Source organism: Camelina sativa, chromosome 10, assembly GCF_030686135.1.
Source record: "Camelina sativa cultivar CO46 ecotype springtype chromosome 10, ASM3068613v1".
In the NCBI taxonomy this organism is placed as follows: domain Eukaryota; kingdom Viridiplantae; phylum Streptophyta; class Magnoliopsida; order Brassicales; family Brassicaceae; genus Camelina; species Camelina sativa.
This window is the reverse complement of record NC_141889.1, coordinates 24,506,397-24,519,631: the sequence shown is the minus strand read 5'-3', so window position 1 is coordinate 24,519,631 and position 13,235 is coordinate 24,506,397. Positions and strand designations below refer to the sequence as shown.

At 37.2% G+C, this 13,235-nt stretch overlaps 1 pseudogene; it reads right to left on the bottom strand.

Moving 5' to 3' along the window:
* Window positions 1-12,922, bottom strand: LOC147937292 (putative F-box/FBD/LRR-repeat protein At5g56810; annotated as a pseudogene).
* Between the last annotated feature and the right edge of the window lie 313 nt (window positions 12,923-13,235).

Here is a 13,235-nt window from a genome sequence, read left to right as displayed (position 1 = left end):
CTAAACTTTGATTAAAAGCTGACACATGGTTGATGGTTGAAGCGTTAGACATAGATTCCAACTCCTTAACCATCATGATTCATGAGATCATTCTCGGTGCCTCTTGAATGAATAGAGATTATAGCATTCTTTAAACAACGAGCGTTTTTTGAAGAATGAGTGAAGCATTTTGATATTAAGATTTAAGAATAAATTCAATATCCCAAAACCATCGACAAGACTAACATCGATCGATTGTGATATCTTTAGAAATTCAAATTAAATTTCTAAAAAGGGGATGGTCGACGGTTGAGTAATTATCTCCTACTATATCTTGTTGTATCTGCGGTGTAACTCTCGATCGTAACGTACGGTGAACTTGGATAATGATTGAATCGGGCACAAGAGCACTTTCCTTAAAGAGTATTTTGACCCTTATCAAAAGCCTTGGGTTACACAAAATCTCTTGCAGGATACGACAATCAAAGTTTCTCTCATGTTCTAGGCTAAGATCCAAGAAAAACAAATAGAGTTTCAGTGTTTTGTTTTGTGTTTTCACCAAAGAGTTTCTGTCTTTGATGTTGTGAATCTTTTCTCTCATCTCTGTTTTTCCTACTCTGTTTTTGTGCGGAGGAACAGAGTTTTATAGGTTTCATAAAGTTGTGTTCGTACGTTTGCAACCGTACGTTTGTAATATAACCATAACCCGAACAGTTGCTTTGGTTCATAAAGCAACTGTTTGTTTTATACTTAAATTTCCAACATTCCTCCCCCATTTAAGTGTAATATTTGATTCACATCTTTAACAACACACATAAACCAAACTCATGCATAAATGTAAATATCGTAACGATTGAATTTACATCTTAGTAATATTACACATTCCAAATACCCGAGAATTAGGATGTCCAATGGATTGAATCCTTTTAAATCATTTGGGTACATGAAGTTAATACACACACGAATTATAATACTTGACACTACTCTAAGTGTTTATACTTGACACTATTATAAGACATGTATCCCTATCCATTCATGAGCATATAGGAAGCTAAGTCCAAGCTTCTTGATGGGGCTCCACTTCATACTCATATAGGTAGATCTTTTAATCTTGCACCTGCAAATGCAATTTTTCAAAAGATCTATTAAGAAGAGAACTTCAACCTAATCCTTTCTTGCAGGTTCAAGAACTTACTTGGGGATGATACAACAAGTGCTTCAATCTTTAACTGTAAGCTTTCCACATTGAATTCAGCCTCTAACGTTGTATTAGAGGGGAATTGGGTATCCCACAATTAAAAATTTCAAATGGACTTTAAACCCATCCCTCTAGCCGACTTGATCACCAAGTCTCTAGCTAATCCTTTATTCAAGTGATCAGCAAGATTTTGCTCAGACCGAACAAACTGTATGGTAATAGCCACATGAGTGATCAGCTCACATATCATGCTATGTCTAACACCCAGGTGTCGTGACTTACCATTATACACTTGGCTATAAGCTCTAGCCAAAGTGGCTTTACTATCACAATGTATACAAATTGGTGATACCGGTCTTGGCCACAATGGAATCTCATAGACTAAGTTTCTTAGCCAATCTGCCTCTTTGCTAGCAGCCGCTAACGCTATGAACTCTGATTCCATAGTCGAACTTGTAATACAAGTTTGTTTCCTAGAAGCCCAAGAAATTGCCCCTCCTCCAAGCAAGAACACTCAACCACTTGTAGAAGAGTTACTTTCTACGCTGGAGTTCCAACTTGCATCGGAATATCCTTCTAAGACCGAAGGGAATCCGACATAAGACAAACCATAATTTATGGTTCCTTTCAAGTACTTAAGCACTCGTCTTATAGCTTGCCAATGGTGAGTACTAGGGTTACTAGTATATCTACTCAACTTTCCTACCGCATAAGCTATATCCCGTCTAGTACTTGTCATGGCATACATTAAACAGCCAATAAGTTGTGAGTACTCGAGTTGTGAAATTGCTTTTCCCGTATTAGGCATAAGCTTCACACTCGCATCCATGGGAGTGTTCACAGGAGAACATTTCTCATAATTGAACCTCTTAAGTACCTTTTCAATGTAATGAGACTGAGATAAACATAGGCATTTGTTCTCACGCTTGATTCCAATTCCAAGAATCACATCCGCCTCTCCCATGTCTTTCAAGGAAAAATTTGATGACAAGAACTCTTTTGCAAGTTCTACTTGTCTTAAGTCAGTACCAAAGATCAACATGTCATCAACATATAAGCAAATGATTACTCCATTACCGGAATCATCAAATTTGCTATATAAGAACTTGTCAGCTTGATTCAACTTGAATGCATTTGATAAGATAGCCTCATCAAATCTTTGATGCCACTGTTTAGGTGCTTGCTTCAGCCCATACAATGACTTTATTAACTTACACACCTTTTGCTCATTTCCGGGCATAACAAACCTTTCAGGTTGATTCATATAGACTTCTTCTTCCAAAACAACTCTGTTTTAACATCCATTTGGTGGATCACAAGATCATTAATAGCAGCCAAAGCAATTAATAATCTTATAGAAGATATTATAGCAACAGGAGCATAGGTATCAAAATAATCGATACCTTCCTTTTGTCTAAAGCCTTGGATAACCAATCTAGCTTTGAACTTGTCAATTGTTCCATTGACTTTCATCTTCTTTTTAAAGATCCACTTGCAGCCTAAAGGCTTGCAACCAGGTGGGAAATCGGTTAGGATCCATGTATTATTCTCTACGATGGAGTCTATCTCATCGTTTACCGCTTCTTTCCAAAACGCAACGTCTATAGACTGCATAGCCTCATCAAACGTTCTAGGGTCCTCATCAACATGATAACAATATAAATATTGATATTCAACCTCATCTCTTGATCCTTCAACTAAATAAAGCTGAAAATCAGGACCAACAGATTTTTCAATTCTTCCTCGCTTGCTCTTGCGGAGCATAGGTAACGCATTAGAAGGAATGAGCGTGTCATCTCCTTCCTTTGTTCCACTTGAACTAGAAAGAAGATCATTTGGTCTAGGTATTGATGAGAAACGTGTCTCATCAAATATTGCATCTCTTGACTCAATCACAGTGTTAACCGATATAGAATCATTAGGTTCTATGACATAGAACCGATAAGCCTTGGAATGCTCAACATATCCAATAAAGATGAAATCAATACCTCTTTCTCCCAAAGTTTTAATCTTTGGTTGGGGTAGTCTAACAACCGCCCTACAGCCCCAAACTCGAAGGTAATTCAAGTTTGGTTTCTTTTTGTACCAAAGCTCATATGGGGTAATCTTGTTCCTTTTGTTAGGAACCCTATTTAATAAATAGCAAGCCGTTAACATGGCTTCACCCCAAAATCCGTCACTTAATCCTGAGTAAGATAACATGGAATTAACCATTTCTTTTAGAACTCTATTTTTCTTCTCAGATACACCATTTTGTTGTGGTATATATGGAGTTGTAGTCTCATGTATAATTCCCATAGACTGAAAATAAACAGGATCATAATACTCTCCACCTCTATCGGTGTGTAACTTCTTAATCAAGTCACTATGTTGTAATTCAACCTCAGTTTTATAAACCTTGAATTTAGCTAGGGCTTCATCTTTAGCATGTAATAGATAAACATAACAAAAACGAGTATGATCATCTATGAAAGTGATGAAATAATTTTTGTTCCCTAAAGATGGTGTAGCATGCAAATCACATAGATCACTATGTACAAGTTCTAGCACCTTAGAATTCCTTTCAATACTTTTAAAAGGTTTTCTAACTATCTTAGTCAACATACAAGTACTGCACTTCTCTAAATTCATGTCAAAATTAGGAATCAATCCTTCTTTAGACATATCAATCATTCTTTTATAGTGCACATGACCTAATCTTAAATGCCATAGAGAAGAATCATTTTTGCTAGAACATACCATGTAAATAGAACAAACAACTTTATTAATATTAAGCATAAACATGCCATTACAAAAATATCCAAATCCAACAAAGACTCCAGCTTTAGATAAAACATACTTATCCGACTCATACACTTGTTTATAACCACACTTATTTAAAACACTACCAGAGACTAAGTTATTCCTAATTCCAGGTACATGAAGTACATTATTGAGATCAATAGATTTCCCGGAACTAAACTCCAACACCACTTTTCCACGGCCTAGGATAGGAGCAGTTGACTCGTTGCCCATATGAAGTATAGAGCCATCTTGAACTAGTTCATATGTCTTGAACGAGCCACAATCATTGCAAACATGTGTAGTTGCACCCGAGTCAATCCACCACATCACTCCATCATCCTGCATATAAAATGCCTCAGAAATGTTTGATACATAATACACATGTGAATGTGAATCATTGACAAGATTCTGACCTTGATGAGTGATTTGGCCTTGGTCCTTAGACCCTTACCCTGAATGGTTTTGTCCCATTCTGTTCTTATGCTTTGCAGCTCGACAATCACGTCTAAAGTGACCCGGCTTTTTACAAAACCAACAAACGCTCTTAAGCTTTTTGTTAGGTCCACCGGAAGTGTTGTCATTAAAGGGACGCTTCTTCCCTTTATTCTTCATCTTAGAACTCCCACCTTCCTCCATCATATTGATTGAAGAAGGTTCAGCCTCTTTCGGTTTTACACCCTCTTGCACCCTTAGAGATTCCTCTATGCGCAAATGGCTACCAAGTTGTACAAGAGACAACTCTTCCATCTTGTGTTTTAACATGCGCCTAAAATCTTTCCATGAAGGCAGCAACTTGTCGATGATACTCGACACTGAGATGGATTCATCCATCTTCATGTCGTGTTGAGCGAATTGCCCTAGGATGCGAAGCAACTCATTGTATTGCTCCATAACAGGCCTTGAATGAGACATCTTGTAATTATTAAAATTACTAACAAGGAACTTCTTACTAGAAGCATCCTCAGCCATGTACTTTGATTCCAACGCATCCCAGAGTTCCTTTGCGGATTCGACATTTTGATAGACATCAAAGAGAGGATCAGACATACCGTTAAGAATGTGGCCGCAACATATGTAGTCATCGTTCTCCCACTTAAGTTGCTTCCTTGTCTCCTCCACAGATTCCTTCTCCGCATCCTCCATCACGGTAGGCATTGGCATGCTTAGAACATACACCACATTGAGTGTGGTGAGAAGGAAATGCATCTTCTTTTGCCATCTTTGAAAGTCTACTCCTTCAAACTTGTCCAACTTCCCAAACTTTGAAGTCATCTCACACACCGATGCACTCGTCATAGTTCACCAGAAAATACTCTTTAAGAATGTTGTATTTGCGGTGTAACTCTCGTACGGTGAACTTGGATAATGATTGAATCACGCACAAGAGCACTTTCCTTAAAGAGTATTGTGACCCTTATCAAAAGCTTTGGGTTACACAAAATTTCTCTCAGGATACGACCATCAAAGTTTCTCTCTTGTTCTAGGCTAAGATCCAAGAGAAACAAATAGAGTTTCAATGTTTTGTTTTGTGTTTTCACCAAAGAGTTTCTGTCTTTGATGTTGTGAATTTCTTCTCTCCTCTCTGTTTTTCGTACTTTGTTTTTGTGCGGAGGAACAGAGTTTTATAGGTTTCATAAAGTTGTGTTCGTACGCTTTGCAACTATACGTTTGTAATATAACCATAACCCGAACAGTTGCTTTGGTTCATAAAGCAACCGTTTGTTTTACACTTAAATTTCCAACATATCTACACAGACTTTTCTTGGGTACACCAGCACCTGTCGTTTATTACAAAATCTACAATCCTTCCTATATGTTATTGTTTGAGATTAGCACATATTAACGGCTCAAGTGCTTTTTTTGCTTAGCTCATAAAAGGCGAATGTATAAACAACTTTTATTCGAAAGGAAAACTTCAGTAAAAACCGAATCGTAAATCAAAGAAAGAGTTTTGAATTCAATGTTGGTTAGGTCTTACCACCTCCTAGAAGATACTAGGTTTGGTAAGTTTTAGCTATATATATCCACAATGACATTTTAGTTTTACGACATCATTTCTTCCATATCAATTATTAAGCTTAAATCATGCTATACGAATTTCCTATTTCCAAGAGATTTGATGAGTCCCCCAATTAGAGGAGCCAGGCGCTCTAATCACGAGATCCAAAAATTGCATAATTTCATGATTTGAGTGAACGAAAATAAGTAAAGTATAAATCAATCTATTACCTAAAACCGAGTTTAAAATAAATAAAAACTTCATAATGTTTTTGTAGACATTAAATACTCCTAAAAATCAAGGGTTCGTTTATACCTCACACACACTCTACTAGTATAAATTAACCCTCTTTAAAATTATTTTAAACACAATTTCACAAAGAAAAATCATTCTCTCAACACTCAAAACAAATTTATATACACTTTCATTATCAGCAATGGCTCAAAAAATCTCAATTGTTGTTGCCATTATCTTCTTTGCTTGATAATCATGTCTTCTTCTTTGGCTAGTCGAATATCAAATTCAAACAACAAAGAAAACAAAAAGGAGATGGTGATGAAAGAAGAAGATCCAAAAGAGTTACAACAGTCCATAGACTATGTCCAAGCGGCAAAGGGTGTGGAAGCTAGTTTTGAAGCAGCTGGTGGGCTGAGAAGAGGAATTTCTCTCGGCTGGAACGGTCCCTGTTGCAAAGCGTTTATTCAGCTTCCAAGTGGATGTATGCCCAAATTGTGGAATGGAAATCTATTATTTCGTGTCATGATGAGATTTGCGTGTCTACTCACTGGACCCAGACAACATGTTTAGGGAGGTCAAAAATATTACTGATATATATTTTGGTTTTGGAAAATAAGATGTGATCATTCACGTCAATGATGTAATCTTCCAGTAATATCAATAAAAGATATAACCATTGTTTTAGTTTCTAATTTTCCTATCCAGTATCACTCTGATGCGTTTCTACTATTGGGGTTAACCAAGTCAGCTTTTATATAAAAGGGAAAAAAAAAAAGAGTTTGCAAGAAAATAAACTCATTTGTTCCATAGTTCTACAATCGAAATGCTGATAACAAAAAAGGGAAAAAATTTACTAATTCTAATGCAAATTCAGATTCGAATAATAATATTATCTCTTGCTAAAGTTCAATTCCAAGATATGTATGGTTGAAGCCTTAGACATAGATTCCAACTCCTTAACCGTAATGAGATCATTCTTCGTGCCTCTTGAATGTATTTCAGAACGTAAGCTTCAGCTTCTATTTCTTTAAATGTTCCTGCGTAGCCTACCCACTGAAAAGTCGCCAGATGGAAACTCAAGCAATTGGTTCGGATACTGGACACAGTTGATCCTCGACAATATAGTTGGGATGTTGCTGAGTAATTCAACATGAATACATTGTATTAGTTTATGGTATCAGATCAATTCATCGAAAGCTCTCAAAACAGATTATTCTAAGAAATGGAAATTGTGAGCTTACACGTATGAGCTTGAGAGCTCATAAATTAGGGAAATATTTCAGCAAACTCATAAGTAGTTTCGACCTAAAGTTGTCGTAAATGTCTAATTCCAGATGAAGAAGTTGCTTGGAGATGAATCTATCAATAAAGGTGAAAAGCCTGCACTCAAAAACAAGGTTATATCCCTAGTGTTATCTTCAAAGAAAACACAATATCTAGCTTGTGGGAGAAGAAAGTATTAACTTTGATGTGTAAAATATATTTCTCATTAATGATCAGTAAAGTGTACAAGGAGTATTTATACTCTATACAAGTGTAGTAGTATAGGAAGCTAAAGGAGACCCGTTATACTAATACACTATATAAACTTATATCATAATAACTCAATATAACCCCCTCAAGCCGATAATCCTTGTGATGCATAAAGGCTTGAAATGGACATTCGCTGAAGTAGATGATGAAATGGACCAGGATGGAGGGGTTTTATGAGGATATCCACCAATTGATTCTCCGAGCTCATATGAAAAAGCTTGAGAAAGCCATTCTTAACTTGATCTCGTGTGGTGTGACAGTCAATCTCGACATGCTTCGTCCGCTCGTGAAAGACGCCGTTGCTTGCAATGTGAAGAGCTGATTTGTTGTCACAAAACAACTTGGTTTGTGCTACAGGTGTGATACGGAGATCCTTCAGAATTTGTCGGAACCAAAGAAGCTCCTTTGTTGTTTGAGCCATGCTCCAATATTCTGCCTCAGTGCTACTTGAACTCACTATATCCTGTTTCTTCGACTTCCAAGAGATAAGTGAAGTACCAAGGAAGATGCATATACCAGTAATTGATCGTCGTGAATCCTTGCAGGTTCCCCAATCCGCATCTGCAAATCCATTTAGACAAATTTCGGAAGATGCAGAGTAGAAAAGACCTTGTCCCAGACTAATCTTCAGATATTTGAGAACATTGCGAGCATCCTGGAAGTGTACATCCGTAGGACACGAGAGAAATTGACTCAGCTTGTTCACTGCGAAAGTGATATCCGGTCTTGTGATGCACAAATATAGCAACCTCCCAATCAACTCTCTGTAAGGCCGGTCATCTGATAACAAAACGTTTGTTTCCTTGGTGAGTTCAACTTTAGGATCCATAGGAACTGAGTTTGGTTTGCATCCTAACAAGCCAGAGTCTGCCAACAGATCTAAGCAATACTTCCTCTGACAAACAGAGATACCACCAGCATTTCTAGCTATCTCTAAGCCTAGAATTTTTTTTGCTGGACCTAGATCTTTTATCTTGAACTGCTTGGAAAGACAAGACTTAACCGAAGCCACAACTTCGTCACTGTTACTCGCAATCAAAATGTCATCTACATAGACAATGAGAGCGATATACGAGGTACCTTGTTCTTTGACGAATAAGGTATTGTCAGCATAAGATTGAGAAAACCCATCATCCAGTAGAGCTTTCAAAAAACATTGATACTACTGTCTAGACGCCTGTTTCAAGCCATAGATGGACTTGTTCAATTTGCAGACTGCATTTGGTGGTAATGTGCCCGAAGATGGTGTGTATCCCTGAGGAAGACTCATATATATCTCCTCATCAAGCTCACTGTGCAAAAAAGCACTTGTAACACCCATTTGAGTAAGGCTCCAACCCTTCTTAGCAGCCAAATCTAGAAGAAAATTCACACTAGCAAGTCTAGCAATAGGTGAGAAAGTATCAAAATAATCAACACCCTCCTGTTGTGTGAAGCCCTTAGCTACCAAACGAGCCTTATATCGTTCAACAGAACCATCTGCATGGTATTTTATTGTATATACCCATTTACACCCCACCACATTCTTACCTGGTGGTAGTGACATAACATCGAAAGTCTTGGTACGCTCCATGTTGCCCAATTCCACATTCATAGCCTACGTCCACTTCAGAGATGCTATAGCTTCTTTAAAAATTTTAGGTTCTGTCTCGCGAGTAACAGAAAGAATATACGATTTGTAGGATGGTTTGAGGTTAGAATCAGAAAGGTATGAAGATAAAGGATAAGGAGTGGTAAGTTTTTTAGGGGAAGTGGAAAGAGTGGATAATGAAGAGGAAGAAGAGATTTGGTTAAGAGAACAGTGATAGTCAGAAAGATAAACTAGTTCTCTAGAAGATCGCCTTGGTCTGACATTTGATGGTGAAACAATGGTTGTCTCAGCAGGTACAGTCCCAACAACCGATGGGGCACCAGTAGGATTACTATTGGTGGTATTATGTGATGCATCAGATGTAGAAGCATGAGATGTACTAGATGTATGAGGAACAGGATGATGAAAATAGTCTATATTGTGAGGAATATCTAATGGTAAAATGGACATGTCAAAAGGATCATGAACACTAGTATTCAATCGAGTTTCAACAAAAGGGAAAATAGTCTCATGAAAGACAAAATTACGAGAAATAGAGACCACATTACTATCTAAATGAAGAACTTTGTAACCTTTGTAACCAAAAGAATAGCCTAAAAACACACATTTATCAGCGCGAGAACTAAATTTATGTCTATCTTTAGAGTTCGTAGAGACATAACACAGACAGCCAAAAGTTCGTAAAAAGGTATAATCCGGTTTCTTAACGTTAAGGAGTTCATAAGGAGTGCGATTAAGCATTAAGGGTGAAGGAGTTATATTGATAAGGAAAACAGCAGTAAGAAGACAATCTGTCCAATATGCAAGAGGAACATGAGATTGAAAGAAAAGAGCTCTAGTAACGTTAAGAAGATGTTGATGCTTACGTTCTACAATAGAGTTTTGTTGAGGTGTATAAGCACATGAAAACTGGTGAATCATGCCATGAGTCTTAACAAGATCAGTGGAAGCAAGTTCAGGAGCATTATCTGTCCTAATTTTCTTAATTTTCTTTTTATATTGAGTAAAGACATACTGTATAAAAGCTGGAAATATAGAAGTAACATCACTTTTATTTCTTAATAGGTAAACCCAAGTAGCTCTAGTACAATCATCAACTATGGTGAGAAAATATCTAAAACCTTCTACAGATTCAATGGAAAAAGGCCCCCAAATGTCTAGATGAACTAAGTCAAAAGGAAAAGGTGATAAGTGATTATTTGAAATGTAAGGAAGACGTTTCTGTTTGGCTAACAGACAGACATCACAAGGGGTGACATGCCTAAGATCAGAAGAAGGTAAAATACCAGTAAGAAGCTTTAACTTGTCATGAGAGGGATATCCAAGGCGTTGATGCCAAAGATGTCCGTCGACTTCCAAGGATCCAGTGAAATGAGTAGATGCAGATGGTGATGCAGATGCAGATGACGATGACGGAGTGATAGAAACAGACGATGAATCATGCTGAAGGACGTAAAGGTTATGCAACAAAAAGCCTCTACCAATCATCAAGCCCTGAATAGACTCCTGAAGATAACAATGATCAGGAAAAAAGTGAGCAGAGCCATGATTATGCTGCAAAAGACAGCTAATAGAAATGAGATTGAATGTGAAAGATGGCACATGCAGAACATTATGTAAAATGAGAGTATTTGTCAGTTTAACTGTCCCACAATGTTTTATATCCACCTTAGCCTCATTCGGTAATGAGACTGTAACTCCTAAGACGGTAACTGTTTCACTAAAAAAGGCCAAATCAGAGTAAACATGACTAGTTGCTCCAGTATCTATAATCCAGCTACCATGAGGAATGTGTTTAGATAGAGAGGATAAGCATTGATGTTGAAAGGTAAGGCAGTCATTCTCAAAACGTAAGGAGGAAGAAGGAAAAGAGAAAGTGTTACCAGAAGTAGATTGTATAGCCATAGCACCATGTTCTGTAATAGACGAGGCTTGAGAAGATGAAACTGGACCTTCTGAAGTTTTAACCTGAGCATTCAACTGTTGAAGGAGAGATTGTATCTGATCACCAGTAAGAGTGCTAACGTCAAAATTGGCAGTATTAGCAGGAGTGGACTGCGAGTAAGATGGAATCTGCTCCGTGACGACATTAGCAACAGCATGAGTCTGAGGATGAGGAGTAATGGAAGATTGTCCACGAGATTGAGCAGCTGGTGCAGAAGGACGATGACTCCCCGGATAGTTAGCAAAGGTGCTCTTGAATCCTGGTATATAACCCGGTGGATAACCATGCAACTTAAAGCATTTTTGAATCACATGTCCAGTGTGACCGCAGTGAGTACAGATAGGTCGAGAGCCCCTAGGACGATAACTGTTCTGAATAGCAGCATAAGCGACATTATCTTGTGCAGGAGCAGGAGCAGGAGCAGAGGTCTGAAAAATCATACTATCAGGCTTTGGCAGAATGGTCTTCTGTCTTTCATCAGAAGTCACCATGTTGAAAGCTTCCTCGATGCTTGGTATAGGTTTCAACATGAGGATATGTCTTCGAGTAGCTTCATAAGACGCATTAAGCCCCATCAGGAATTTTGTCACTCGACCTCGTTCCTGTAACTTCTCCCATAAAGCAGCTGCATTGCACTCACATTTTCTACAAGTACAGACTGGTAACTCAACAGAATTCTTGTACTCCTCCCATAAAGTCACTAAGAGAGTATAATAAGAAGTAACATCCAATGATCCTTGCTGAATGGAGTTCAACTTCTGATTCAATACTCATCCCAACATGATCGAAGCTATGTAAGAAGAATGGATTCTCATATTGATCCGTCGGAGACATCGGTACCTGATTCGTAATCGGTGGAACCATGATTCAGAATGAAATCAAGATTGTGCGATAGATGGCAACAACCCAAGCTTAATCAAACGAGAGGAAAGCAAATAACCCCAAAACAATTCGGGTAATTAAAGACGAGCACAAAACTAACACGATCACAACAAGATTCGCAACAAAGGAAGAGAAGATCTGAGAAATTGAAGCACTCATCGGAGACCCAATCAAAACAGAACGATGAAATCGGAACTCCGAGAGGTCAAAGAAAAAAGCAATGGAAGAGCGAAACGTAGCTCAATCGAAGAAAAGAGAGCTCGAATCGTAAAGAATATCAAAAAGGAAGCTCAGAATCATCATCAATGGCGTTTGAAAAAGTTTGTTATGCGGAAGAAAGAATGAGAAAAAGATTTTGCTCTGATACCATATTAACTTTGATGTGTAAAATATATTTCTCATTAATGATCAGTAAAGTGTACAAGGAGTATTTATACACGTTATACTAATACACTGTATAAACTTATATCATTATAACTCAATAGAAAGAAGATATGTTACCATTGAAGGATACAAATCTAGCGAAAGATGTTCAACTAAAGAAACAACTCTCGGAAACTTCTCATTTTTTGTCAGGTTAACTTTAACATCTGCCTCCACCAATTTAGGCATATCCACAATAGAACTGAAACTACCTATGCGATAGTACTTCAGCGAAGGAGCAGTGATTTCGACAATGGCGTCATCATCATGATAGAAGCCTTGTTCTTTAGTGAAGGATAATCTCTGTAGAGAAGGAACTGATATGGAAAACACAATTTGTGCTATAGCATAAAGTTAAATTTTATTTGTATTAGTTTATGAATGTGAACTTATTTCAATAAGATATGTTCTACAACATGAATTAAATGTCATTTTAAGACATAATTTTGTAAATTTGGTTTTTTAAAAGCGTTATGTTATATTATAAGTAATTTAATATATGGTATACTTTTTGTTTTAATGTACTTGGTTTCTTGAAATTCTTTCATATTATATTAACATATTACTGACCGTGCTATAATAAATCAAATTAGAGTGTTTATAATTTTTAACTTTTTGATCTATCAAATTAAACTTTTAAATATTTATGAAATTCTTAAAAATA